We start from the raw sequence: 27779 nt of genomic DNA, 5'->3' as shown, positions 1-27779 counted from the left end.
TACTTGCCAGACATATTTGCCATATCAGACTATTAGAATTTAAGATTAAATTCCATTAGCTATGGAGAAGCTTGGCATAATTCTAAGTGACAGGTGTTTTAGGTATGTTTTAGAAAACATTGAGGAGGATGGACTGAAGCAAAGAACAACTGAAAGCAGGAAGGTGATTAGAAAGTCATCAAGAATGACCAGGCAAGAAATGAGGATCAATGGAAGAGGACAGTGGAAAATTAAATAGGTAACAATGAACAAAACGTAACATTGCTTGGATATAAGAAGATGGAGGAGGTGGCATCTTCTGGCTTTGGGAACTGGGTGGACTAAGGTGTCATTAACTATTTATCAAATGGTATAAGGAGTAGCTGGCCAGAGAGAAGAGGGCAAATTTGTAGCTTTTCACAATTCAAACAGTGCTATCATTAAGCAATACAATAATAAACTAATAAAATAAATAGTAAAAAAAAAACAATAAAAATAAAACAATAATAAAGTAAACGAATAAACAAATCCAGAGCTTAGAAGAGAAATATCTATGGGGGATTTTAGAAGTTGTCATTGCAAGAGTTGTGACAAAGATTACTGCAGAGGGAGCAAAAAGTAGGAGAAAAAGGAGGGGGAGATATAGAAGGAGAATCCAGAGGGGAAAGAGAAGATGGCAAAGGACTGAATTCTTATTATCATTTATGACAATTAAGCACTTCAATACATTGTTTGGGTAAACTCAGTGGTTATTGGAGCCATATAGTTGTTAATATCAAGGGCTTCCCTAGTAGTTCTGTGGTAAAAAAAATCTACCTGCCAAGGCCAGCCCTGGGTTGGGAAGATTCCTGGAGATGGAAATGGCAACCTACCTAGTATTTTTGCCTGGGAAATTCCATGGACAGAAGGGTCTGGCAGGCAGTCCATGGGGTTGCAAAAGAGTGGGACATGACTAAGTGACTAAATAATAACAACATAGTTATTAAACTAAATAAAAATCTACACTGATACAGGATTTTGATATTGTTCTTTTTGCTTATAGCTTAAAAAATCAATGGTATATTTTGTCTCATAGCTTTTATTTCTTAAGAGTATAGTGATAGCCCCCTAGGAGTCCCCACCTTGCCCCATGGCCCAGGAGTTCCTGAAGACTTTTAACCCTGAAAAACATTATAAACTGTGGTTTATGTTAGCACCTCTTACCATCAGTTTTTCTATGATGAACTTGCAATCAACAGTGATGAACCTCTTTACATGGTTGAAGAGGCCTTGTAGACTCTAGTTGACTCTTAAGAGAAACAAATCATCAGACTTTTTTTCTCCTGTGTATTACAGTGGATGTGACATGATACCTAACCATCTGCAATACTCGACTGATATCCAAAGAAAGTTATCATTGAGCCATATCAGTTTTGATGGATATAAAGAAAACTTGAAAAGGTGAGGGTGTGTCGCAAAAAAATGTCTTCTGCGGAATAAGAAAGGAGGGTCATTGCATGCTTAGAAACATGAAGCAGTTTAATAATAAGCATTTTATCAACTAGTTTTATCTTTCTCTCATCTCTGAACCTTTGCTATATGATTTTTAAAATGAAGGGACTGGACTAGAGTATTCTGAAGTTTCCTTCAGCTCTAAAATTTCACAGCAACTAAGAGACATACAAACTCTAAGAATAATTTAATTGTAGAAATATCAACAAACAAAGGTCTCTTGCATGAGGCAGTTCAACATATTTGAATCAGTGTGGCAGGAAAATGTCACAGATTGGGCAAATATCAGGAATTGGGAAAATTAACTAATGCTTACTCTTATAGAGACAGAATATGTCTCAGAAAAATCTGGGTTCTATTAATTTAAGCATATGAAAATGTTGATTTTTTGTGAGTCAAATTTTGTCAAATATAAACAATTTAGTATGATTCAGCTTCATACTACTATTTCTAGTGATTGTCTTACTAATATAGTTACATTAAAAATTATTTTCTGGAAAATAGAAATTTGATAATCAGTGTCCTAATATGGAAAGGGATGCAACAGTATAGACACTGAGATACTTGGAGATCCTTTAAAAAATAGATCTGATATACACATGTGCCACTAGAGTGTTGTGGGGAAAAGAGTTTCCATTGTTTAATGGAAGCTTTTGAGTACGCACAGGAATTCTTTATCCAGGAATTGTCCATTTTCTGTATTCATTTGGATAAAGGCTTCCTTAGGAAGAGTCTAGCCCAGAGCAATTGATCTTTGTCTCCACAGAGAGGTCAACCAGAACTGGAACCTGATATTAACTGCCTTTCAGTCAATTTTTAAAGACACTCACAGTCAACCTCTTAGCAGAGATATGCTATATTTACATGTTTCAAGATTAGATATATTACCAGACAGAATCAAGGGTCTATTATTCACTCCAGGACAAGGGTAGACCCTGCAGTTCAGGCTCTATTTTTCCTATCAATAGCCTGTTAGAAACAAGAAACTCGGGAGAGGTGATGAAAATCTGTAGTCCCACAGATGATTTGAAAAAGCTTTTTTCTGGAGGTTGGCAGATGAAGGGTTTTGGTTTTGGCTTTTGCTTGTTTTTCTGAAGATGAGATGACTGGAGAACTCAGGTAGAAGCAAGGACTTATGAACACATGTGTGTTCATTCAGGATCCACGTAATTTCGGGATATGTGTTATAAAAATACAAATGAAAATTATAGCCTGTGATTTTAAAAAAGTTGGGAAAGCTCATTAAGATTTATTATAGGTCCCAAATTTTGTAGTCCCAAAGCTTAACGACAGATGGTGGTGTAACTCCACCAATTTTGCAACCTCTACATTCAATTTAATGTTGTAACACAGATTACCCTTGATTTGACTTCGGTGAAACTAGAATGTTGTCTTTTTCCTAAAATGTGTCTGGGAGGAGATTGAGTATAGGGGAATGTCCAAAAGGAGTCTGTTTACTTGCTCATCTTCTGAAAACTGTAATGGATGTGAAAAATAGGAACCTGATAGTGCCCGATTTTCTATGGGAAAAGAAAAATGCTTTACTTTGCATTTAAAGAAGACTTTTATTACAATCTATTTGAAGTAATACAACTTTGAAGATGGTATTTCTAACAGGGGGGAAAAAAAAAGATGATTTAAAAAACCTTGCCCCTTACCGTCTCTGCCCGGTCTCTCTCCAAGTCAGTAACATTTTTAGGTATTAGTCACAATTACACCAATTAAACGACTCTGAAGAAGAAAAATTGTAATTATTGTTAAACTGAAACTTTTGGAAATAACAGACATGAGTGTGTGAATAATTATATTTTTATAACAAATAATAACTAAAATTCCAGACAGTTTACTCGGAGAAGCATTAACCAACGTTTCTAATACTTGTCATTCGCAAGTTGTTTTCTTTCATCCTGGTTTCAGTCAGTCACATTTGGGATGGTTTATTTCACTCAAGGTGCGCTGGCAGGGACCATTTCGAACGAATTTATCTTTCGCCTTTACCGTAATAGAGCAGTGTCTCGGAATTTGTTGATTTGCGGTTCCATCGTAAAATAAACTTGAAATCAAATAAATTTTCGTGAGAGAACTTGGAGGGCCACTTGGTGAAACTCCTCAATTACCCAGTAGCTCCGTTTAACTTTCCCTTGGAACCTCTTTAAATGACTTTTGCAGACCCACGTGCTGCAAAGGACTCTTGAGCTGTGGCTGCGACCCTGCGCAGCGACTACAGGGACAGAGTTTGGCTTCCCCCCTCTCTCTGATATGCAGAGTTTCGTTTCAAGGCTGCCGTGATCCAGTGGGCTGACCAGTGACTTGTGCAAAAGAAAACCATTCGTTCGCTGTTTGCCCTTTCTGCGTTTCCCTAGGCTGCGGAAACCCGGTTTTCCTATTATTATACTTCAACTTTTTTGGAGTGTGTTAGCACAGAGCGCTAAACCCCAGCCGGCTCCAGCAGCAGCGAGGCGAACAAAGCCTGCAGTGTTCGGGGCCATGTCGGGGCGGGGGAGGTGGGCGAGGGAAAGGAATTGCAAATAAATATATTTTATGACCACCCATCAACAAACTACGTGCCACCATGGCAGCCCCTGTTAGCCGGGCTGGGTCTGCCGTGTGGACGGGGGACCAGGCTGGGAGGGAGGCTACGGTAGAGGGGGAGCGAGCCGTAAGCCCCGGGCCTGAACTTTCACCTCTCGAACCCCGGCCCAGCCCATTGGCTGCGGGCGAGGGGTCCGAAGAAGGCAGGGCTCTAGGCAGAATCTGCGTTCTCAACTCCCGGGGCGACTTCTCTGCGCGAAGGGTGGGTGGCCCGGGAATGACAGCAGGGGAAGAGGACACAGATAAAGGGGGCGAAGTTAAACAGGGCGCCCAAGGGGGCTGCAGGCTCAGCTCCGCTTAGGAAGATCGCAGGCAGAGTACTCGGCCAGTCGAGAAAGATATGTTCCTCCAACTCAGTTATCCACTTGCACCTCTTGGCGCCTGGCTGTTTGTATTCACAGGAAAGAAACGTCAGTGACTGAATTTCACCAAACTGTGTCTTTGTGTACAGAGTGAAAGGCTAACTAAATCCGCTCCTTTCTCAAGTCTCGAGAGCATAACCCCCTCTCTTTCCTCCTTGTTGGGAACTTGAACTTCTCTTCCAAGTTGCCCAGACTCATTTATAATAAGCCTTTCCCGTTCACTTCCTCCGTCGGACCCCTAGAGAGAAAGAAAAGTAACTGGGGTCGGTGTATGCGGGGGGGAAAAAGGAAAAAAAAAAAAAAAAAGGTGAGGAGCTGCAGACCTTCTGAATGTTTTGATACCTTTATTCACAAACCGAATGGAAAGATACGTCCTCACATCTCCAAGGATTTCGACGCCGTTTGTTCTGGTCTTTTCCAAAATGTTTTCAGGTTAATTCAGAAAATTGGCCTTTTATTTAGGGTTGCTAGTGAAGTATAAACGCAAGTTACTTAACGTAAAATGATCTCCTTCAGAAGGCGAGGTGGGATCATTTGCATCTGGTGTTTTGTAATTTAAATGACTGCTCCCTCCTTTCCTCCTTGCTCCCATCTTTAAAAATTTCGGTTTATTTGCCCACTATTCAGCTTGCATTTCGAAAAAAGACAATTTAAATAATAGCGAGGACACAGTCCACAAACAGAGCACTTGAGGACTGCCTGGAGTTTTGAAAGCTCACAGAAAGCATCGCGATTCAAAGACCAACTCTACCTCTTTGCTTGTGCTCCTGGCAGGGGCCGTCTTCGCAGGACCAGCCCCGTGGCTTATTGACTTAATTGGTTTCACTAGAAAATCTGACGGTGTGTTTATAGTTGTGGGTGCAAGGGCTGCTTCCTCCACGGGAGAACTGCAGGTTCTGGAGGGAAGAGTTATGCCAAGTGTGCGTGTGTGTGTGTGTGAATTCACGTCTGCCCTTTAGAAAAAGGGCGCGCTGCTCTTTGAGGAAAAGACTCAAAGGCAGAAGAAGCTGGTGCTGCTCGTCCGTCTCCTCAGTCACCCCCTCCTCTCTTCTTCCACGGGGGGTGTTGGCGGGCAAAGCCCGGGGCCAGGGTCTGTGCGCCACGGCCTCTCGGCTGCAGCAATTTGGAGGAAAGTTTCCGCGCCTCTCGGAACGCCGCGCTTCGCGACTGAAGTGCGGGCAGAGCGGCCGGTTCCGCCGCGGCGCGCAGAGGACGCGGCAGGGTGGAGGGTCGCGCGGCCGGCGGCCAGGGGAGGGGCTGGCGGCAGCCGCGGGAGGAACGGCCTGCCGGGAGCCGCGGTGGAATGCGGGCTCCTGAACTGCCCCCCGCCCCCACTCGGGCCACGCGTCCCATCCGGGCCCGTCCCGTCCCCCCTCGGCCCCGCGTGGGACCTGGCCGAGGCACACCCCACGGACGAGAGCGGGGACTCGGGCGCTGGAGGCTGGGCCCGCGCACTCCCCACGCCGGCGTCTCGGCTTTGAAGTGCAAGCGGCAGTTCTGGCAGTTTCTTCTTTCCTTTCATTCCGGTTACTTTGCTCCCCTCAGTCACTGACAGGCCCGTCTCGAGAGCCTCGGACCCCCAAAGTCTCAGCTCGGCAACCCCTTCCTTCTAAGCTCCGCCCCGGCCGGCCCGCAGCCCGGCGCCGAGCCGGTGACCAGGGCCGGGGGGCCACGAGGAAGCCCGAGAAGTCCCGGGTCCAAGTGAGACAGGAGCCCGACAACAATGAGGAGTGAGAAAGACTCTCGGCCTCTCCACCCCAGGCCGCAGAGGCGCAGACCGTGAAAAGAAAGGCCAGTCAGCGTTTTAACGCACTCTTGGGTCTCCCTTTCTGACTCTCGAGTACTTTAACTCCTTGCCACCGAGGGCTTTGGATCCCTTCGAGGCTTCCTGCACTTCACTTGGAATTCCCTGTTTCATCTGCCAGCAGCTCCGTCTGCTGAGAGGACGTACTTTGGGGACTGCCAAGAAGCAGCAGACACAACTCGGCTTTGCCAATACGGCATAAGGTTTTGTTCTCTCCTCCCTCCCCACCCCCTTCCCCGACTCGCCGTCTGGGCCGAGCGGGAGGGGGCGGAGCAGGAGGTGGGGAGAAGGGTGGGGGTGGGGGAAGATCTGGCGCCGAACAAACAAGTTCTCCAGCGAGTTGTTTACAGAGCAGGTGGACCTGACGTCAGCCAGGAGGCTCCACTGCAAAGCCGAACAATATTCTGCGCCGCGCTTCCCCCTCCCTTCAAGAAGTTGGGGGAACGCGGGGAGATAGGTGGCTGGGGTGACGGGCATCCTAGCCAGCTGGTTCCAAACCACTTCGGGGATCAACAACAACAGTCAACAATAACAAGGCAAAGTAAAACAAAAACAAACAAGTGGCCCAGCAGTTCTTCAGACTCCTCGGAGGCGTCCCTTCCCCCACCCCGCCCCGCCGAGAAGAGGCGGCTCCGTGCGCCGTGTGTGTACAGTTTGCATTGCCAACAACACGCGCGCGCGGCCGGGTGCGCGCGCCCGCCAGCGCACACTCACACACATAGAGACACACACACATACAGACACACACACATACAGATCCGGGTGGGGGGAGCGGCAGCGCGAGACAGCGCGAGCCTCCGAGAAAGCGCGAGACACGCCGGCGCGTGCAGCTCTGCGGCGGCCGCTGCGCCCCGGCTCCAACCCCGCGCAGCCAGCCCGTGAGCGCCGGTCCGGGTTATTTATGCGGCGGCCGCGTCCGCCAGCTGCGGCTTCCTCCAGCCCCCCCTCCCGGGCGCGCCCCGACTCGCGGCAGCAGTTGCCGGGACTCGCGCGTGGGTGTGTTGTTTGTGGGCTTCTGCCTCGGCGCCGCGGGTGCCACCTCCCGGGACGCTGCCCAGCGTCCCCGGTCGCGGTAAGTTTCTTCACCCTCACTCTGGCGCGCTGCACCTCCGCCCCTCACGCCGTCCCCGCCACCTCTACGCCGGGCCGGGCTGCGACTTTACTCTGCTCCGCGCTGCTCCCGGGGCGGCGGCAGCAAAGTTTCGCCCCAGTCGCTGAGCTCGGCGCGGTTGGGCGGGTGTGACATGTGTCAAATTTCGGCTCGGCATCGGGGTCGCGTTCCGGACCTAACATCACCACTTGTTGTTCTTTTTCATGTAGCTTTGTGCTGAGGGGAAGGGGGCGTCGAGAGAAGGGAGGCTGCCTTTGGCTCACGGATGATTTTTAGTTTTGTATTCGAAAGATGTTGCCTTGTCCGGCAACAGACACTCCAGACCGCGGCTGGAGGAAAATGTGTGTGGAAACAGCAGATGTGTTTGTTTACTTTTATTTTTATTGTGTGTTGTCTCTTCCCTCTTCTCCGCTCCCCCCCCCACCCCCGAGGAGGAGAAACAACAGTAAAAACATCTGGCGTTTGGAAGCACATACTTTATTGTCCAACTGCTGACCTTTATTTACTCCGTTGGGCAAGTGCACGCTTCTCGTCTCTAAGTTAGACACTTCAGCGTACATTTCACAAGTACTTCTTGGGGAATGGAGGCAGAGAAGGGGCACTCCTGCTTCTCCAGTGAAGAAACTCCTGGCCCCTAGTGACACTTGGGGATGGTCGTGCATCTCGACTGCTGCCCCCGCTCGCGCTCTTTCCCCTGTCCACGGTTAGCAGGACCCGCTTCACCCGGGATATGTCCTGGTCTTACTTTTATTCCGCTTTGGCGAGGTCTCCCTACTCCGAGGGTGGGTTTGGGGTGAAATCGCGCCTCCGGGTTCTTCAGGGAGGGGACGAGGGATGGGCGCAGATACCTTTCGGAGAAAAGGAAGGCTTCTCGGTTGACTTTTACCTGTAAGTCCGCGGAGGCCCCGGACGAGCGGAGGGCAGGCAGATGCGCTGGGTTGACTTTGACCGTGAGGAGCGCGGGGCCCGGCTCCCCTTCGCGCTCGCGGCGGCGCACGTGCGGCGGCGGCGCGGGCCGGACCCACTGGGTGGCCGCGCCCGCGTGTCTCCCGCACGCCTCTCCCCGCCCCGCCGGCCAGAAGGCGCCCCGACACCCTGACCTGGGGGCTAGCGTCTGCGGGGACCTGTCCCATGCCGTGGGTGTTCGGGTAGGTCTAGAGCAGGGAGGAAAAGTTGCCCTCCTGTCCTCAGACTCTGCAGTCTCTGAGGTGAGTCTCTCAGAGCACCTGGCGCGCGGGTGGAATAATTAGGAACAACGGGAGCGAAAGGCACGTGCGAGTCTGGAGCATTTGAGAGTGGAACTCGCGCGCATTTTGCACGGGGAGAGGGCGAGAGAGGCAGAACTGGATACCGCTTGGGAGGCTCCTCAAATTCCAGAATCCCCAAGGAGCTAGACCCATCTGTGTATTTGTTTATTCAGCTTTTTAACCAACAGATTTAAACCACTTAATGGACAGCTGCTGTCTGTAGTGCTCCTATGCCTCCCGCCACACACCTCCCCCCTACCATTTTCTCTCACCACTTGTTGAAATCCAGTCAGTTTCTTGATCTTGAGGATTGTTCCTCGAGTACTGTTTGCTCCCAGGTGGCCAGGCTTTCACGACGCGAGTGCTCAGAAGGGCGGGAAGGAGAAAGGGCGTGGAAGACCTGTGGGAGTGTGTTAGGTGTGTGTATTTCTATTCATCATGGATTCAGAAGTGCTGAAAGAGCCACCTCCCCAACTTGCCCAGAGCCTGCTTAGAAGAATAATTAAGTAGTAGCAGGTAAGCCAAGGTGAGAAAGTGAAGCTCTAGTGTCAAGTAGCTCAAGTGGACGTTTTCCAGCTGGAAGTATTTGGGGAGATTTACTTTTGGAAAACAAAAGTTTGCCTGGAAGGCACATCTTTGCACACTCTCCTAATTCAAACAGTTTGTTTAGGCTTCAGTGGAGACGGAAGGGGTGTGTTTAATAGCGTCTATGCTAGAGGTCAACACTAAACAAAGATGAGCTTTGAGGTATTTTCATCTTCAATTTTGCATTATGGCATACCTCAGGAAATGTTTTATGTTGTCAAAAGTCCTGTTTATCTTTTCTGTCACTGTGAGTTATGGATGGGTACATTCTCAGTGTCCTGGAATTTTAAAATGTAGTGTTTGTTTAATACTGCTAAACAGTTATTTACAATTTTGACTTATTTGTGTATGCATTAATAAAGTGGGTATGAAGTTATGTACACTGTGATCACTAGGTTCGTAAAATGTCATTTTCAGCTTTAAAGCTTTTAAAGTCATTCCCTCCCTTGTTCCTTCTTTCCTTCTCCCTCTCCCTCTTTCTGCCTTCCTTCCATTTTTATTTCTAGCCTAGACCCATATTTAGTAGTTGCTTACTTCAGTACTACTTTAAGAAACCCACTGCTTCATTGTTATCTGAAACTAAGTGAGAGAAATGTTTAATTGTGATTAAATTACTAACTTTTAAAGAAGAGACTAGAAACCTGATGATACAGCCCTGTTAAGTGACAGAAGACACTCAATTTTTAAAGATCATCTTAAAGTTCACTTTTTAAGTACAAGAATACAAAAAATTAAGGGAATAATTTTTAAATTCAGTTTAAATATGAGTACAATAACTTTTCTTTTTTATAGATAGTTTATTAAATTACCATTACATTACAGTTAATACCAAAATAGAAAAAAAGGGAAATATATACAAATAACAATTATGAACTATTTTAAGCTATTTTTCAAAATTTCTCAACTTATACTTTAGGATTCAGCGTGATGGGAATTCCAGAACTGAATATTCAAGTGAAAAGAGACCTTTAATGACATTATGATGTGAATAGACTTACTAATAGTTATATCTGAGTAAACTGTCATTCCAGTTTCATTTCTTTGCACTGATGGTAGTGTAGTGGGTTTGCTTGAAAAAAAAAATCCTTGTAGTATTCTATAAACTTAAAATAGGGGTAAATTGTTGTATGTGACACATTATAAAACTAGGTAGAAAGGTGAACATTAAAATCACAGGTAACCTATAATGAAAAGTTACATTCCTTTTGTACAAGCAAAGACTCAGAAACACAAAACAACTCTCTTTGCATAACTATTAGAATTGTACTCTATGAAAAGTATATTTAAATATGTGAAAATGCCTTCATGGCTTGATTGAGACTTATAGAGCATATAATAAAATACTGAACATAACCAGATAAATTTACCAGACATTTTATTTTAAGAGAACATGCTGAGGGATATGGTACTTAATTACATAAAAGAAATATTATTTGTGATACATTTAAAGATTTATGTTGCTCTGCCTTATCATTCTGTGTTGACACTCCCATGTTAGATCAATTATTAGTTATAATATTGATAGAAAACGGAATGATGGAAATGGTCATGTATTTCTGTCTCTCAGTTAAGTCAGAGAGATCACTGACTCAAAGAAGTTCTCTTGGCAAGAGTGTTGCTAAACAATGTTACAAATCACTGTTGAATTCCAAAATGATGTTAATTTCATTATAATTACTGAATACTAATTCATGGCACAGTTATTTTTTTCTTTAACTCTGTGATAGATCATAGTACTCTTAGTGATAAATGAATGAATCTAAAATGTTCTAACCAGTGCCCAGATTCATTCTGCCCTTTGATAAAAGAAAGTTTATTTCTTAACCTAGGCCCAGTGAGATTTTAAGATTTGCATAGATTTTTGAAAATAACTTTATTTATGTAGTCCTTAATTCATAGAGTTCTAACAAATTTGATCAAATCCAACCCAGAAAGATTGTTGTTTATCTTCTTAAGCCTTCTGAAAAAGTAATCCAGGTGCTTGAAACTTTACTTAAACAAATTCCAGTGCTTATGGTCCACAGATAGTTTAATGAGTAATTTTAATTTTGTATGCCATAGTTAATGTCTCCTCTTTTTTTGGATGCCATGGACATTTATCTCTTAACGTATTCAATACTTGGACTCCAGGCATAACACTTTCAGAGTGTTATCAGGTAAAAATAATTTAAGTTCTTTGGGTTTTTTTCCCCCATGAGGCTTAAGTCATTTTCATTGCTTTCTTATGAAGTTGTTCCAAATGTTAGCTACTTCATTTGTCTCATAACTATTTTTTAACACCTTAACTAAGCATAGTTAGGAGGGTTGCTTAAACATATCATTACTTTTTTTAAAGTCCAGAATTGGTTATATGAAAATTCATTACTGTTGAATTACATAAATACTAATAAGTAGAATAGTCTTTCCTTGTAGGTGTTCCTATCTATTAAATGATACTTACTTGCCACTTGCCTATTTACTTCTGTCTTATCGTTACCTCTAATGTATTGTTATATATATATTCTTTGCTTTGCCCTGTATTTCCATCTAGTCCGTGCCCCCAATTTTCCAGACAAAATACATAAAAAGGAGAGTAACTTTGGTGAAATATAAAGAGATATTATAGCTAACAGGTCAATGTTAGAATATTGAGATGCTGGAGAGATATCCTCAGAGAAAATTTAGATTTATTATGTTCCAACACTATTAATGTTAAAATAAAAAGTAAACTTGTGTATGTGGGTGACTTATTTGCAGCAATAGTTTTTATTTCAACTGTTTTTTTTCTCTAAATGACTTGCTGTCTTATCAATTGTGATGTTAAGTATTGGCTTAATTATTTTTAGGCGCATAATCCCAATTTTGTAATTGGAGTGACTAGGAATTTGTTTATTTGGGCAAAATTTTGTCCAGCAGCCAAATTAAAATATACTGTAAAATCAGGTATGCTTGTATCACTCCTATTTCATTTTAAAACAACTTTATGTTGTAATGATTTGTAGCTTATAGTTCACATTGAATCCTAATACTTTTTCATTTTGGGATTGTGAACATTTGTTTACTCTCTCTGAATTGACTTGTATCTGATCATTTGCCCAGTTTCCTTTCCATGAACAATTTGAATTCTTACATTCCCTCAATTTATATAAATCAATGCATTTTAATGTGACATTTTATTAAAAAATCCATTTGTCCACAAATTATCTGTGGAGTCCAAGTTCAGTTTTTGAATTCCTTGATATTTGAAATATGTGCTCTTGGAACTATATTCTACTGATTGAATTCAACTTCCCAAACAGTTGTACACTATTTTTTTCCCCTGGAATCCATCAAGGATCTTCAGAACATACCTTTCCATTATATTGATAAATATGTCATACTGAGCTGACATCTTCATTCCTTTCTGCTGTAGCAAATTATTTTCATTAGCAAGAGCATATAAAATTTAAATGTTGAAAAAGCACACTGCTATGAAGCAAATGAATCCCCAGGGGTTTAAAAGCTCTCAGCATTTTTAGTTTATTAATGTTCCTCAATTTCCTTTGATTTCTGTCTTAGAAGCCTTAAAATATTCTTTGTGGAAGATAATGTTGGTTTAAAATTTAAGTTTTTAGTGTTGCTTTTTAAAGCTCTTTGTAACAAGTCTGAAAGATTTGTGCCATGAAACTATCATAAAAATTTTTTAAAACCGGTTAAAGACATTTAACTTTAAATTCCTCAAAGAAAGGATGCAACTACTGCAAAGAACATAGTTTATCTGGTATCCATTTCTTTCTTTTCTTTCTTCTCAACTTTTATGATGCTATTTTCTGTGAAAGTTTTCTTTTTTGCATCATTTTTGTTTTGTATCATTTTGGTACACATACAGAACTACCACTTTGCAACTTTTTCTCAATTTAAGGAAAAAATAACAAAGTTTCCTAAAGTGTATTTTAGGGGGTAAGAAAAAATCTTGTGGTAGACATATTTCAGAGAAAGTGTTTATAAAATTTCTTGCTGGCAGATAGAGAGGAGAAACTTATAGTACACTAATCCAAATATCTTAACATCTTAGCATATGTAGACTGTCATAAAATCATCTCATTTAAAAAAGAAAAAAGATCCCCAACATCCTTAAAAAATATTCCTCACCATTACTTCACCCAAATTTATGTTCCAGGATTTGGTTGATCTATATTTGTATGCCTGTAGCTAGCTCTTCATTTCCTTTTTGTCTTCATTTTTCCCCCCTTTCTCAGTAGGTCTTTTACTTTAGCTAAATTATGTCCCCCAAACTCTTGTTTTATACACCTAATTATTACCCCCTCATTACCAGTCTGATCAGGTAGACCATCAGCTACTTCCTGATTTGATGCAATAGCTACTTAATTTTCCCCCTTTTCTCCCTTCAGGTACTGCAGTTTATTCTCCAAGTAGCAGTGACCTTTTGAAGATATATCTATCTGATTATGTCACTCTTGAAAGGTATATATAAATCTTCCAACAACTTCTTATGTCTCTGAGAATAAAAGTCAAGGACCTTACTAAAGTCCGTTTTATTTGACCTCTGCTCTCTGTCTCACAGTATTTCCTATCATTTTCCTCTCGTTCAGTCAACCCTAGACACTGACTTCCTCGACATTCCTCAGAATGGGATCAGCTATTTCTTACATCAGAGTTTTTCTCTGTCTGCGGTAATGCTCTGCCCTCAGGTGTCTTCACTAACTTCAAATCTCTGCTCAAACATATCCTTATGGAAGCCTTCTCTGATTGTCATATCTAAAATAACAAATCAGCATTGTTCATGCTCTGTCACCTTTATCATATGTTAATTTCCCTTATAGCACTATCAACTGCCTTTAAAAAGATTGTTTCTTTATTTATAGTCTCAATGAGAATGTGTATTCCATGGATACAAAGTTTTCTTTTGGGCACTGTTCTAATCCAGTGTTTAGAACATGCCTTGTACTTGGTAGGAACTCTAAAACTAAATATTGAATTGAGGAATGTATGACTTTGTGGAAGTCCAGCAGGGTACTTCTGTCTGTATCATTGTTCCATTTTGTGTATGTGTGTCATTGAAATTCCTTTTCACCTTTTTTATCTTGCACCCATCCTATACCATATTTAGGAAACTGTTCATTACTGTATTGGCCGAGACATGACTGTCATCTTGGGTAGGTATGCTGAAAGTTCAGTTTTCTGTATCTCTTTTTTATTCTTGACCTGAGAATATAGCTTAATTTGAAAGTTCTGAGTAGATATTAATGCTTTTGGACAAAAAATGCACAGTAGTTGAGTGCTTCAACATAATAATGCTTAGGACCATTGAACTGACATATTTAATCATAGAACTCGTCATTGTATCTGGAAGAAAAGCTATGATAGACCTAGACAGTGTATTAAAAAGCAGAGACATCACTTTGCTGACAAAGGTCCATATAGTCAAAGCTATGGTTTTTCCAGTAGTCATGTGCGAATGTGAGCGTTGGATCATAAATAAGGTTGAGCATTGAAAAATTGATGTTTTCAAAGTATGGAGCTGTAGAAGACTCTTGAGAGTCCCTTGGACTGCAGGGAGATCAAACCAATTAATCCTAAAGGAAATCAACCCTGAATATTCATTGAAAGGACCGATGCTGAAGCTGAGTTTCCAATACATTGGCCATCTGATAAAAAAGAGACGACTCATTGGAAAAGACCCTGATGCTGGAAAGATTGAAGGCAGGAGGAGAAGGGGATGGCAGAGGACGAGATAGTTGGATGGCGTCACTGACTCAATGGACATGAATTTGAGCAAACTCCAGGAGATCGTGAAGGGCAGGGAAGGCTGGTGTGCTATGGTTCATGGGGTCCCAAAGAGTTAGACATGGCTCAACAACAACAACAACAACATCTTAATATGAGTAGCATAATTAGTGTATATAGATGTTTCTAATGGTTATACTATGAGTACAACATGGGCATTCAAATTGTTTCTGGGGGTTGGTGAGGAAAGAGGGAGGGGAATGGGTTAAGTCAGGGTCTTTTCTAAAACCATATCTAGAGTGTTGTTGTTATCCTGTAGTATAATTAGACAGTTTTACTTTCATTGCATTGGCACATATACCATCGTTTATAACTTATCTTTTCTTTCATTCTTACAGTATCAATCTTTAACAGAGCAGGTTAAGAATTTACGATTTGTTGGAAAGTCCATCTTTCTGAATTTAAAATCCTGTTCTTTAGCTTGTGCAGGTCACATTGGGACATCTACAGCTGGGGGGTGAATGAGTGATAGAACTCTCCATATAATACCACACGGATCCACACATTTTATTCACATAAATCTAATGTCCTGTAGAGTTCCTTCACATACTATGTACATATTTAAAATTTGTATTAACTTGCTTAGCAGTTTTGTTCTAAATATCTTGAGAAAGGGGCATGTAATCTTCACTATTGATAATGAGGAAAGAGGCCTCTCTTTGCCTACTTCATCTCATTTCCCTGTTTCTCTTTCCTCTTTGAGACAAATTATGAGATCTTTCAGAATAATTCTGATATCTTATTATATCATGAGTGAATGTGTGGTCCTTGAAAAACTCTGAAGAAAGACACGGTCTGGCTTTATTATATTATTACCTCACTTTTTCCTTTCAAAAAACTTACTAACTTATGCTTTCTGGGTTTTTTTTTTTTTTTTTTTTTAAATCCTGGTCCTTAGGTACTCATTGCCCTCCTTGTCACCATCTGGCTCTTCCAGGTCCCAATGTATTCTCTTTTCCTTGTTCCAAGCAGGAATTTTTTTTTTTTTTTATTAAAGGCTTTCTCTGATAATGGTAATGCAACTAGAATGTGAATGAAAATGACTCCTTCTGGAAAGCATAATTACCTCAGATAGTAAAATGGCCTGCTTGGTTTACTGATCAGAGTTCCACAGTGAGTGCCAGGAGACCTGCGTTCTGTTTCTTAGTCTGACTTTCAACTATTGTGCAATATTGGGTGGATCTTTTTCTTCAAAATTAAAAAGAGATTGGATTAGTTTTTAGGTTAGTTTCAACTGAAACCTTTTATGATGTACATAAGTCAAATTTGAAGCTGTAAACAGGTTGTCTCTTACTACAATATAAACACACAGGTAAGAATGACTGGGAGAAAAAGATAATTCCTAAAATAAAGACAATTAAAACCAACAAAAAATTACCACAAATATCTTTGCTTATGAAACCCAGGGGGCTCAGTTAAAATGCACTTTTCTTCACTTTTCTTAGCCCACTTGGAATTTTCACATCACTTGCCTCCTTCCCAGTCAACAAAGGAACCTCACCTTATTTAACCAGGATGCTGAGACGGAGAGAAGTGAGTGCATGTGGAGTTGGTCATGTCAGGGTTGAGAAAAATAAATAATTGCCTGGCATCCTGTTCCCTGAAGCACATACCATTAACATCCCATAAATATTCATTTCTTTACACTTTTGCCTTGGTCCTGTGGTCAGTCACATATTTAGCTTTTGGTGGCATCAATCCAGAAATAAAATGTACAGTTGGATGAGCTGTTTGATAAGCTTTGTCTTTGTAAAATTAGAGCTCTCCTTTTTAATGGACCTTACACACACTCGCGCACACACACATTTTTTAGAACCCACATACAATGCTGGGCTGCCTCATGGTCCAGTCTGTGCGCTGTGCTACATTAAAACGCAACTCCCAACTGTAGGGAGCTGCATGTCTTTGCTGCGGTTTGGCTTAAAGGGAGTGAGTAACACAAGGGTTTATATAGTGCACCACGTAGGAAGTTTGGCCCCACATTTCTTGAGACATCTGTTTTTCTTCCCCAAAGAACTGCTGAAAAGTCTTTAGAGCCTCATCTAAGTTATTCCTTCGCTGCTTTGTGCCCCACCCCCGAGACAAGTGATGCATGCGTTTACACCAAGTGTACGTGCCCCGTGAAGCATGCCGTCCTGTGTGCAGTGTAGTGTCTTTCCTCATTATGGCTACTTTCCTTGTGACAAATTAGCCTATATGTAGACAAATAAGGAGCCACAGATGGCATCTCAGAAGGTAGGGGATTATGAATTGCAGTAGTTTTTAGTAGTGATGTAAGCTTGCAAATGTTTATTTTTCAGTACATTTTATCTTGCTGTATGTTGTAGAGCTAACCTTTTTGGCACCTAGGACCATTTTCATGGACAAATTTTCCAGACCATGGGTGGGGCGGGGGGAATGCTTTCAGGATCATTCAAGGGCATTACATTTATTGTGTCCTTTATTTCTATTGTTATTACATCAGCTCCAACTCAGATCGTCAGGCATTAGATTCTGGAGGTTGGGGACCCCTGTTAATAGAGAATGTATACTCCTGTAACTAAAAATAAAGTTCATTTGGCAGCCTTTGTGTTGTCCCAAAGAAAGTACTTTTAAATTTATATTTTCTTGATCTATTTATAATATTTCTCTACTTTCAGAAAACTATGCTTTTAGGTTGCCCTTGTATGACTTCCAATTCTGTGCTTTTTTGTAATTTTCAGTAATTTCAAACTGTCCCTAGTTCTGCATGTCTGTTGCTGAAACTATTCCACAAGTAGAAGAAACGCAGTGTAATTTTTTATTTCTAATTGGTATTTGATTTTACATAGGTGTTCTCTTTGATATCCCTCTAATTGTGTCCTGGAGAATCTCATTCCCACTGGACTGAAATGATGCTAGATGCTAAAATGTGACTAAGTACTTGCTTACTCATATTATTATATTAAAGGAACATCATTATTATAAGTATTGTTTTTATTTTGAGAGACAACTTGTTTTTATGACTATAGAAGATCAAATTTTAAGGGCAAATGTACAATAATAGAGAATATATGGTAATAAGCTATGAATAAATAAACAATAAAATATTTAATGCTTCGGAGAAGGCAATGGCGACCCACTCCAGTACTCTTGCCTGGAAAATCCCATGGATGGAGGAGCCCGAGCAGTCGTGGGGTCGGTAAGAGTCGACACGACTTAGCGACTTCACTTTCACTTTTCACTTTCATGCATTGGAGAAGGAAATGGCAACCCACTCCAGTGTTCTTGCTGGAGAATCCCAGGGATGGGGAAGCCTGGTGGGCTGCCATCTCTGGGGTCTCACAGAGTCGGACACGACTGAAGCGACTTAGCAGCAGCATTTAATGCTTATTTTCTTATTATTGGAATTACATTTTTTTGAGAGGACATTTAAAATAGAATACAAATGATTATTTTATTTTTACATGTCTACTTATAAGACAGTGAAAATATATTTGATTATTTTTACAAAGCTATTTGGCTATACATTTGATGTTTCATTTTAAAATAAGGTATTGGCTACTATGTTGTAGAAATGATCCTGATAATTTTCTCTCAGAATTGTTACTTGTTACTTTCACTGTGATTTATTACTCTTACAAGTTATATTTTAAATGCTCATCTTTACAAAGTTGTTTAAATATCAGACATAATATGTTGGTTTTTTTTTATAAGAAGACTATCAGATGTAATCTTTTTATTTTTAATTGAACTATAGTTGATGTATAATATTGTGTTTCAGGTATATAGCAAGTGATTCAGTTATATATTCTGATTATTTTCCCTTATAGTTTATTATAAAATATTGAATATAGTTCCTTATGCTATACAGTAAATCCTTGTTTACTTTTTATATAATAATTTATATCTGTTAATTGTATACCCCTAATTTATCCCTCCCTCCATCCTCCTTTCCCCTTTGGTAACCACAGTTTGTTTTCTATGTCTGTGTGTCTGTTTCTGTTTTGTAAATAAACTCATTTGTATTATTTTTAAGATGCCACATGTAAGTGATATCATGTATGATATTTATCTTTGTCTGATTTACTTCACTTAGTAAGATAATCTGTAGGTCCATTCATGTGCTACAGTGGCAGTATTTCATTATTTTATGGCTGAATAACATTTCATTGTGTACACACACACACTCACTAACTCACTCACTCACTCTATATCTTCACTCATCTGTTGATGGATGATTAGGTTGCTTCCATGTCTTGTCTATTGTAAACAGCGCTGCTATGGACATTGGGGTGCATGTATCTTTTCAAATTCTGGTTTCCTCCAAATATATATATCCAGGAATGGAATTGCTGTATCATATAGTAGTTTTTAGTTTTTTAAGGAACCTCACTACAGTTTTCCAAAGTGACTTCATCAATTTACATTTCCACCAATGCTGAAGGAGGATCTCCTTTTCTTCACATCTTCGCTAACATTTATAATTTGTAGACATTTTTTTTTTTTTAATTTTGGCCACCTCATGTGTGGCTTGCAGGATTTCAGTTCCCGGACCAGGATTGAACCTGGGTCATACAACAGGGAAAGCCTGGACTCTTCACCATTAGGCTACCAGGAACTCTGTATTATTTGTAGACTTTTTGACTTTCGTGGCCATTTTGACCACTGTGAAGTGATGCCTCACTGTAGTGTTGATTTGCTTTTAACTAATTTGTGACCTTGAGCATATTTTCATGTGCCTGTTGGCCATCTGTATGTCTTCTTTGGAGAAATGTCTGTTTAGGTTTTCTGCCCGTTTTTTGATTGCATTTTTTTTTATATTGAGCTGTATGAACTGTTTGCATATATTGGAAATTAAACTCTTGTCGGTCATGTCATTTGCAAATGTTTCCTCATAGTTCATAGACTGTCTTTTCGTTTTGTTGATGGCTTCGTTAACTGTGCAAAAGCTTGTAAGTTTGATTAGGTTCCATTTTTTTCTCATTTGCTTTTGCTTTTATTTCTTTTGCCTTGGGAAACTGATCTAAGAAAATATTGCTATGATTTTATTGTGCTTTATTAACAACACAAAATATATTTTAATTAATCTGCTTTACACATTTGTTTTAAGCTCTATAAATTTTCAAGTTTTAATTAAAGAATTTATATGCGGTAAAGTTCACATCTTTTTAGTGTACAGTTCTGTATGTTTTCACAAACATATAGTTGTGTACTCACTACCACAATTAAGATGTGGAACAGTTCCATCATGCTCCAAAATATTTTCATGTGGATTTTAGTCAACACCTCCTCTCATCTTGTAGTCTCTGGTAACCACTGATCTATTTTCTGTCCCTAGAGTTTTGTTGTTTGAAGTGTGTTTTTTGGGAGAGGTAACAGTCTTTTTAATTGAGTGAATTTGATATTGTAGCACTGTTTACATTTATGATGTCCACCATGTTACAGAATGTAACATGGTCTCTATTGTAGCCATATCTATCACATCACATAATTGCAGTGCAATATTGTTGCCTCTCTTCATTATACTCTGTAGTGAATGTCTGTGGCGTATTTACTACTCCTTTCAAGTTTGTACCCTTAAACAACATCAATCTTATCCCCCCATCCCCATCTCTTGGTAACCACCTATTTTGCTCTCTGATTTTACAAGTTTGACTTTGTTAGATTCCACATTTATGTGTGGTATCAGACAGCACAACCTCTCTGACTTGTCTCAGCATGATGTGCTCAAGGTCTATCCATGTTGAAGCAAATGGCAGGATAAGGCTTCCCCAGTAGGAAGTGGGTAAGGAACCTGCCTGCCAGTGCAGGAGACATAAGAGACTCAAGTTCAATCCCTGGGTTGGGAGGACCCTCTGGAGGAGGGCATGGCAATCCACTCCAGTATTCTTGCCTGGAGAATCCCTTGGACAGAGAAGTGTTATATGTATATATGCATTATATACATGTATATAATACTTCAGTCCTGTCTGACTCTTGTATTTATACAAATTGTATAAAATACTCATGTATAATATATATGTATATACTATATCTATATGTACGTATTATATTCAACTCTGTTATTAATCATGCGGTATGTAACCTTCAGAGGCAGGCTTCTTTCATCTAGCCTAATGCGTTTGAGATTCATCAAATTGTTGTGTATATCAGTTTTGCCTTCGTGAGAATGTAGTCACTTGTTCCTATCATAATTTCTTAGGAGTTTATAATTCTCCTCTCATTTCTTATTCAAGTATGTTTATTTTATAGATTATTACATTTTATTTTGACTTATAAATTGACTTGGCTTAAGAACTAGAGACTTTACGATTTGATCTTTTCTGAGAATAATTTGGGGTCCCCTCCATAGCTGTCTACTCTCACTTCTATTTCCACCCTTAGTCTCTCTTGTTCTCATACTTCTTTCCTTTGTTCTCATAGGTGTTTGTTGTTCTTTTCACTACTTTTCATCTGTTTGACAAGGTGAGAGATGTACAGCCCATTCAGGTAGTTAGCTTTTAGAGAAGAAGCAGCTCATTATCAGTTGATTAATAATACCCATTCATTTATTCAGTCACTTACTCATTTATTCATTGATTACTGATCACCCACCATATGTAAATGGCAAAAGAAGTAAGAAGAATCCAAGAATCCTAGAATTGAAACCTTTGAGATAATAAATTAAATTTTTGTTCTCCCTTCCAAATCAGGTGGGAGATGGGGACAGAGTTTGTTACCCAAGGGCCACTGTCAGATGGCTTATGGACTGCAGTGTATGGAAAAATAATATAATCAGAGAGGTAAATCAAAAAGTTGGGCTTCCCTTGTGAATCAGCTGGTAAAGAATCCACCTGCAATACGGGAGACCTGGATTCAATCCCTGGGTTGGGAAGAGTCCCTGGAGAAGGGAATGGCTACCCTCACCAGTATTCCCACACCTACCAATGAGGAGACATAAGAGATGAAGGTTCGATCCCTGGGTCGGGAAGATCCCCTGGAGGTGGGCATGGCAACCCACTCCAGTATTCTGGCCTGGAGAATTTAATGGAGTGTAGTCCTTGGGGTCGCAGAGAGTCAGACACAGCTGAGCAACTTTCACTTTCAAATCAAAAAGTCAGGTGGGCTGCTAAGGACAGATTGTCATTTTGAAGAGGCCAGCTAGACTGAAATGGAACAGAAATCAGGGAGGCAAGACAGGAATGAAAATACACAAGATGCCTGGAGAAATCCTCTGTGGGTTGCCTTTTTTTACAGGTAAGAAATGAGTAATTTAAAGACATCTGCATGTGAGAGAGGCAATCCCCATTTTCATAGTCCTAGCTAGTGGCTTTGTAAAATGTACATGAATGAATAACTAATTGTAATATTCAATAATTGACAAAATTTAATTGATAGAAAGTTCTTCCTTACATTGAATTGGAATCAATTAGCCATTATTTCTAACTCCATCTTTTGGTTTTACACAGACGATCTCACATAGATAACTTTGCAGATGTCTGAAAAAATTTTTATAATCAATAAACCTTTCTGAAGATAAAGAAGTCATATTTCTTCAGTTATCCTTTATATATACTCTATGGATTTCTTTCACCCTTCACAGTTCTCATTACCCTCCTGTGGATATGCTTCTCTTTGCTGAAGTTTCCCTTTAAAATGTATCCAGAGCTAAATACCATACCATGTATATGTTCTGACCAACACAGAAGGCAATGAAAATTTGTCTTCATTTTTTTCTGTAACTGAATGGCAGTTTCTTTTTCAGTCATGTTACATTGTTACTATAATGTTGCTTCATTTCATGTAAATTACAATTAATATCAGTTTGAATACTGTAAAAAAAAATAGGATTTATATGTCTGTTACATTTGTTTCTTTATCATTTAGTGTATTCAGCATATCAAGATTTTTAGAAATCTTGGTTCTATTATCTATGTTAACAATTGTGTCATACATAATTTTGATTAATACATTTTATACCTCTACTTAATTATTTTTGAAAATATTGATCAGAACAAGGTTAAGAATAGAGCCTTTTCTAAACTCAGTGAGTAGGAACTCTTTTGATTTGTCATTAATCCTTTGGATGGGATTATTTACCTACTGGTATACATCTGAAATTAATCATAAGTGTCATTATAATAATGGCTAATATTTATTAAGCAGTAGATACTTTTCTAGGAAATTTGTGTGAATTAATTTATTTTTCATACTGTCTTTATTAGGATTTATACTGTTATTTCCCCATTTTACCAATGGCAAAGCTGAGTCAGGTTGTCCAGAACTGTGAAGTATCTGAGATTTTTCCTTACTTGCATGGTAACAAATTAGTCAGACACTATTTTGTGGAGCGTTATAGAAGACAAAGGACTTTATTACTCCTGATACAGTGAGGAGCAGGAACCTTATGCTTGCTTTGGTTCCTTATCCCCCAAGTCCAGGGGCTTCCCTGGTGGCTCAGATGGTCAATCAACCTGCAGTGCAGGAGATCGGGATTGATGCTAGTGGTAGAGACCCTACCTGCCAGTGCGGGAGATGTAGGAGACACTGGTTTGATCCCTGAATTGGAAAGATCCCCTGGGGGAGGCCACTCCAGTGTTTTTGCCTGGGGAATCTCATAGACAGAGGAGCCTGGCAGGCTATGATCCATAGGGTCTCAAAGATCAGACATGACTGAAGCGACTTAGCATGCATGCACCCATAAGTCCACCAGGGGCTCCACAGAGTGGCCCAAGTCCATGTTGTACACTCTGTATCACTCTGTATTGCAGATGAGGAACTGCAAGTTTAGGAACTCTGATCTTTTATAATGGGCTATAAGCAAACCTTCCTTTTGTTCAGGGGGAGGTGTTATGGATATTCAAAGGCAATTTGGTATACAGACATCCATGAGAAAGATAGTCTAGAACAAAGGCTGTCAGTGCCTCTGATCACAAAACATGCAGAAACTTGACCGATCTATGATATTTGCCTCTTGATCCAAGAATTTCCCCCAAAGTTACATAGGAAATGGACTTAACAGTTGGCCAAGAAAGACTTACTCCATAATTTCTTGGTCCAGGCATTGTACAGCCAATGCATTTCTTTGATCCACTCATCTAATAACATGTGAGACAAGGAAACAAGGTTTAGCATGACATTTTTAACAAATCCATGGCAGGCTTTTTTTTTTTTTTAAATGTAAGTGCTCACAAACCATCTGTTTAGTAACCTGTTGTAGAATTTTGTTGGGGAATAATGTCAAGATCACTGATCTTCATTTCCTAGAATCCTTTTACCTTCAAAAAATAAAATAACATTTGTCCCCTCTTATGTGTTACATCTGCTCTTCTGTTGTTTGTAACTGTTTCAAGGTTATCAAGTATAGTTTAGTGATAACATATACAAGCTGCTTTTTAGACACCTTAAAATTTTAACCTAGTGGTTCTGCATACCTGAGCTTATTTAAAGTGACTCTTAGCCCTCTTTTTAATTCCTGAGCTTTGATTTTCTCGTTAATCATATTTGATTTTACATTTTAGTATAACTTTTCTTTTTGGTGGAGAAGGTAAACCACCCAAGAATCAAGAAGTTTGACTGTATCTCTGTTATCTTAGAACCTACCACTGTCCCAAACACTAGGTTCATATATTCTTTATTATTTTCTCCATATCTAAATATCTTGAAGTGTTCCTAGTTTTTTTTTTTTTGGGGGGGGGGCTTGGGGTGAGGATTTGCCACAGCCCATTTTAAGAATTTAATATTAAAGCTTTGAGTCATGTTTCTGTACTGTTTCTTGCCATGTAATATTAGTTCTGAGGTTAAATAATCCCTGTGTAATGCTTTTTGTTTTTAAGATATTTTCTAATTAGTTTTCTTAGTGTCTTCTGAGACTGGAAGCTTATAATTTCACTTTTAATATCTCATAATTTCAGTAGATATGATATTGATATTGATCTCAAACTTTTTATTTTAGTTTCATGCCAAGTTATTGTATATATGTTCAGTTCAGTTCAGTTGCTCCAATTCTTCTAAGGGATTCTTGCCTACAATAGTAGATATAATGGTCATCTGAGTGAAATTCACCCATTTCATTTTAGTTCACTGATTCCTAAAATGTCGACATTCACTCTTGCTGTCTTCTGTTTGACCACTTCCAATTTGCATTGATTCATCGGCCTAACATTTCGGTTCCTATGCAGTATTGCTGTTTACAGCATCGGACTTTACTTCCATCACCATTCACATCCACAACTGGGTGTTGTTTTTGCTTTGACTCCATCTCTTCATTCTTTCTGGAGTTATTTCTCTACTGATCTCCAGTAGCATATTGGGCACCTATTGACCTGGGGAGTTCATCTTTCAGTGTCCTGTCTTTTTGCCTTTTCATACTGTTCATGGGGTTCTCAAGGCAAGAATACTGAAGTGGTTTGCCATTCCCTTCTCCAGTGGATCACATTTTGTCAGAACTCTCCACCATGACCCATCCGTCTTGGGTGTCCCTACAAGGCATGGCTCATAGTTTCATTGAGTTACACAAGGCTGTGGTCCCTATGATCAGATTGGTTAGTTTTCTGTGATTGTTGTTTTCAGTCTGTCTGCCCTCTGATGGAGAAGGATAAAAGGCTTATGGAAGCTTCCTGATGGGAGAGACTGACGCAGGGGGAAATTGGGTCTTGTTGGGAAAGACTAGATATCTCTTCAAGAAAATTAGAGAAACCAAGGGAACATTTCAGGCAAAGATGGGCACAATAAAGGACAGGAATGGTATGGACCTAACAGAAACAGGAGATATTAAGAAGAGGGCAAGAATATACAGAAGAACTGTACAAAAAAGATCTTCACAACCTAGATAGTCATGATGGTATGATCACTCACCTAGAGCCAGACATCCTGGAATGCAAAGTCAAATGGGCTTTAGGAAGCATCACTATGAACAAAGCTAGTGAAGGTGGTGGAATTCCAGCTGAGGTATTTCAAATTCTAAAAGATGATGCTGTGAAAGTGCTGCACTCAATATGCCAGCAAATTTGGAAAACACAGCAGTGGCTACAGGACTGGAAAAGGTCAGTTTTCATTCCAGTCCCAAAGAAAGGCAATGTCAAAGAATGTTCAAACTACTGCACAATTGCACTCATCTCCCATGCTAGTAAAGTAATGCTCAAAATTCTCCAAGCCAGGCTTCAACAGTACGTGAATTGTGAACTTTCAGATGTTCAAGATGGATTTAGAAAAGGCAGAAGAGCCAGAGACCAAAATACCAACATCCACTGGATCACTGAAAATGCAAGAGAGTTCCAGAAACACATCTGCCTTATTGACTTTGCCAAAGCCTTTGACTGTGTGGATCACAACAAACTGTGGAAAATTCTTCAAGAGATGGGAATACCAGACCACTTGACCTGCCTCCTGAGAAATCTGTACGCAGGTCAAGAAGCAACAGTTAGAACTGGACAGGAACAACAGACTGGTTCCAAATCGGGGAAAGGAGTACCTCAACGCTGTCTATTGTCACCCTGCTTATTTAAATTATATGCAGAGTACTTCATGAGAAATGCTGGACTGGCTGAAGCACAAGCTGGAATCAAGGTTACCAGCAGAAATATCAATAACCTCAGAAATGCAGATGACACCACCCTTATGACAGAAAGTGAAGAAGAGCTAAAGAGCCTCTTGATGAAAGTGAAAGAGGAGAGTGAAAAAGTTGACTTAAAGCTCAGCATTCAGAAAACTAAGATCATGGCATCTGATCCCATTACTTCATTGCAAATAGATGGGGAAACAGTGGAAACAGTGACAGACTTTGTTTTTTGGGACTCCAGAATCACTACAGATGGTGACTGCAGCCATGAAATTAAAAGACGCTTGCTTCTGGAAGAAAAGTTATGACAGCATATTAAAGCTAGATAGCATATTAAAAAGCAGAGACATTATCTTGCCAACTAAGATCCATCCAGTTAAAGCAATGGTTTTCCCGGTAGTTGTGTATGGATGTGAGAGCTGGACTATCAAGAAAGCTGAGCAGTCAAAGAATTGATGCTTTTGAACTGTGGTTGGAGAAGACTCTTGAGAGTCCCTTGGACTGCAAGGAGATCCAACCAGTCCCTCCTAAAGGAAAGCAGTCCTGAATATTCATTGGAAGGACTGATGCTGAAGCTGAAGCTCCAATACTTTGGCCACCTGATGGGAATAACTGACTCATTTGAAAAGACCCTGATGCTGGGAAAGATTGGAGTCAGGAGGAGAAGGGAACGACAGAGGAAGAGATGGTTGGATGGCATCACCAACTCAATGGATATGAGTTTGAGTCAACTCCGGGTGTTGGTGATGGACAGGGAGGCCTGGCGTGTTGTAGTCCATGGGGTCGCAAAGAGTCAGACACGACTGAGTAACTGAACTGAACTGACTTCATTAGTTACTCAACTTTTGTCATTCTTATTATTGCAGTGTCAGTCTGGATAATAAGTACAATGACTAGCAGAGTCATCAGTGTTCTCAGTGAACCAAGAATAGTGTTCAAATCATTTTCTTTAAGATCTGTAAGATTTTTGCAAAGCAAAAATATCTGGAAGCTCCCCAACAAGTAGAAGAGTCATGAAGCATGGTGACTAGCAGAGGCAACATTAAGTATGAGACAAAGCTTTGGCATGACCCACAGCTTTTTATCTACTCTTTGGTACATGAGGTTATGTGTAGACCAGAGGCCCAGGATATGATTAGATGAGTGAAGTATCTGACTGCAATCGTGAATTTGAAAACTTATCACAAAAATGTTCTCAATCAGCCAGATGTCTGTTTAAGTAGGTTTTGCTTCTGTGCTTTTGAGTAAGGGGGATCTCCTACTGTATTTGCTCATGGTGCCTCTTTATGTTTTTTAGAAGTTCTGGTATTCTTTATTTATATTTTTAAGATAACAAAACAGA

The 27779-nt window shown here is 40.3% G+C and overlaps 1 protein-coding gene across 3 annotated transcripts in view; it reads left to right on the top strand.

The window, feature by feature from the left end:
• Nucleotides 1–6881: 6881 nt before the first annotated feature.
• Nucleotides 6882–27779, top strand: part of FOXP2 (forkhead box P2) — a 628727-nt gene continuing 607829 nt past the window's right edge. For all 3 annotated transcript variants that reach the window (XM_043463145.1, XM_043463144.1, XM_043463146.1), the window contains exon 1: nucleotides 6882–7300. The gene's annotated coding sequence lies outside the window, so the exon portion shown is untranslated. The remainder of the gene's footprint in view (nucleotides 7301–27779) is intronic.

This window comes from Cervus canadensis, chromosome 3 (genome assembly GCF_019320065.1).
Source record: "Cervus canadensis isolate Bull #8, Minnesota chromosome 3, ASM1932006v1, whole genome shotgun sequence".
In the NCBI taxonomy this organism is placed as follows: domain Eukaryota; kingdom Metazoa; phylum Chordata; class Mammalia; order Artiodactyla; family Cervidae; genus Cervus; species Cervus canadensis.
The sequence above is the reverse complement of the archived record's forward strand: the minus strand, read 5'-3'. Positions and strand labels throughout refer to the sequence as shown.